The sequence below is a fragment of the Idiotropiscis lumnitzeri genome, chromosome 19, assembly GCF_059441095.1.
Source record: "Idiotropiscis lumnitzeri isolate Australia: NSW breed Sydney's pygmy pipehorse chromosome 19, RoL_Ilum_1.0, whole genome shotgun sequence".
Classification (NCBI taxonomy): Eukaryota; Metazoa; Chordata; class Actinopteri; order Syngnathiformes; family Syngnathidae; genus Idiotropiscis; species Idiotropiscis lumnitzeri.
The window spans coordinates 6,927,321-6,930,295 of record NC_142409.1 but is presented as its reverse complement, the minus strand read 5'-3'; the positions used below and the strand labels follow the sequence as shown (position 1 = coordinate 6,930,295).

General features: G+C 43.3%; 1 long non-coding RNA gene across 1 annotated transcript; it reads left to right on the top strand.

Moving 5' to 3' along the window:
• Positions 1-2,630, top strand: LOC148318291 (uncharacterized). Its single transcript, XR_015839867.1, has 3 exons — positions 1-89; positions 259-352; positions 2,528-2,630. It is a non-coding gene; the product is annotated as an uncharacterized LOC148318291 (long non-coding RNA).
• Positions 2,631-2,975: the final 345 nt, after the last annotated feature.

Sequence of the window (2,975 nt, the reverse complement as noted above, 5' to 3'; positions counted from 1 at the left end):
GCTGAAGTAGCCAGAGCAAGGCTGAGGAGATTTGGGGGAGAGCTCGGACCACCAATCCCAAACCGCCCCCCAACGGAGATGCTGCTGAGGTGACAGAGCGTGGAGCGTGTACCCTGTGAATTAGCTCACCTAGGGTCCATTACCTTAACAAACACAGCCGGCCCCTCCAATCAGCCTACTGCTGGGAGGACAGGCGGCCCCTGTAAATCCTTCTTTACAGCTGCGGTCCCTGTGTGTAACCAGTGTGTGTGTTTTCAGGAGGAAATCCATTGAGTGAGAGGAACAAGAAGTGAACAAAGCCTTTAAATTGGAACAGTATCTCCACCAAGTGTCCAGCAACACTTTTATGATGGTAAGTCACACAGTGACAGGGATTTTTTTTTTTTTTTTAAATCCAATCCATTATATTGAATGGACCAATTTTAAAAGGTAATAACAACGTGGTAGTTGCGTGTTTGTCACAGTTTCCGTTGGTGGTTATAATCACCGGTTATTTCAGTGGCTAAATACAAGAATTGTATTGAAATCTAGAAACTGAATGCTACAAGTGCCACATGGTCTTTCTTGCAGTTACCAAACCATGTTTTCATTAAAATACAAAAGTTCAAACGAGAACATGTCATGTGTAAAAACAAACAAAAACAAACAAAAAAAAAAACTGTGAGATTGACTCTTACTGAAATCTTGAGACAAGTGATTTACTTTTCACTCACTTGAAAATTAATTAAAACACAACATTGTCTGCAAGAGGGAGGGGGGCGGGTTTGGTCCGCTCTACCTCAGCCAAAGAACTGACTTGTTTTGGCTGCCGTCCCTGAGCCAAACAAGTTTGTGTGTCTCTTCACTGTGTGTGTGTGTGAGAGTGTGTGTTATTGTGTGATTGTCTGGTGTTTTCAGCCATCTGATGCCACAAGAATCTGGCCAGCTAGCAGGAGTCTGCTTTTGGCTGCCTTGACGCCTGCTACTTGACACTCCTGACAGATTTATCTCCCCTCTTGTAAAACAGCGTGCAACTTGTTCTCTCCACTCAGGACGATTTGCGCAGATTCCGTTTGCACAGGAAACACGAACAAACACACACCCCCCCACACACACACACACGCTCATTGGAATTGCATTGTTTCAACACCGACACGCAGAGATGGGAAGATTCTTCATCCAGTTAGAGTGCCAGGGGTGTGCAAACTTTTTGATTGGCGGGCCACATTGAGTTCTAAATTTTGACAGAGGGGCCGGACCAGGAGCAGATGGATGGAGTGTTTTGGTAACCTCACCTCATTGGAGAAAAAAATTACATTTAATTTTAAATGAAAGTGAAGAAAAGCGTTACAACAATATATATGTCTTTGAAAAACAACATTATACAGAAAATAAAACATGAACAAGGTTTATTCGTTTAATTTTTTTTCAAGTTCGGCGGGCCGGATTACAACGTTCATTGGGCCGCAAGTGGCCCCCGGGCCGTAATTTGCACACGCCTTAGTTAGGTATTTTGGATACAGATATGCTCAGATTCCTGACTTTTGATTTTTCTAGTCCAGCTCCTTGTTTGCTTGGCCATTTGTTGCTTCATTAAAAGTACCCCAAAGACTGGAAAAAAGTCAATGTTTGGAACTCAAGGGCAGACAGTCAGATAAAAAACACACGGTAAGGTTATCTTGGTACAGTCTATCAGGTTCATATAGTTGACATCTTTGGACACCATTGACAGTGCATGTCGCTCCTAATCATTTAATTAATCAATCAAGGGTCGTATTAGAGTTCCATTGAGATCTTAATTCAAATCTTAATTCATCAATGTGTGGTCGCTGCCTTATCTGGATCCTCATCACCACTCGTACTTGTTTGGTTCTAGCAAAGTGCGAACTGGATTAATAAATTATTGCATACAGAATATCAACCATATAACTTCACCAGGTGAAAACCTTTTTTTTTTTTTTTGTTTTTTTTTTTGCCAGATGCCCCAAAAGAAAATCCACGTGAAGTCTCGATAGTGATCATGCACTTTTTAATGAAGGTGTAACGAACTCTTTGAGACGCAATCTTACCATTAAGAGCTTTGCGGAAGACAAGGAGGATTTGAAATGTTGAGAAGCCAGTCTTAGAAAATCTGATCTCACTTCCTTGTTCCTGTCAGGACATGTGCGGCAACATTCTTGACCAACAAGAGTCTGAAGAGAGTTAGCGTGGCAAGGGACAACGGCAATAATATGAGAACTCAAACCCTTTGGTGGTTTTCTTGCCTAGCTTATTCAATATATGCAGTCGATTTGATTGAAATGCCAAAACTCTCCACAAAGCGCATTTCATTGAAATCTTGGAGCGGTGACTCATTCCGGCTGCTTCATTTGTCCAGAATTTATCTGAAACTAACTGGAGATAGTCAAATTAGCCAACTTTGAATTCATTACATTTTGGTCATATCTCCGTGCCAGCACGCAGTAAATGACTCCAGTGTCTCCAAGCATGCGTATTTTTCCATTTTCCTCTTCCTCCCTCATCCCCCTGTTTTTGCTCCCTCTCTAAGACCGCCTGTCTCGTCTGCGTGTGGCGCACGGGAGAAACAGATGGCACGGGCGAGGATGGCCGCCAGACGGAAGGCTGGAAAAGCGAGAGAGGCAGAAAATGGCAAGGTAGGGAAACGGGAAACCGCAAGCAGAGGGTGGGATGAACAGAGCAGATGTGGAACGCAAATGGCCTTGTGGAGTTTGCAACGGCGGGCTTGGCACGTCTCGTTTAAACTCCACAATTGTTCTTGTTATGCACATCAGAGGCTAAGCAATGCCCCTGATGAGCTACCCTGGGCATCTTATAGTGCTCATTAGCAGTCTGATTAAAACATGATTATGTATGTAAACAATGTTGTTATTTCCCACTTTGCGACAACCTTCACACCAAGTTCACATAAACTATATTTGAATCACGCTGACAGCGAACGAGCAAGAGATAAATCCCCCAAGGCCGAATTGCGGGAC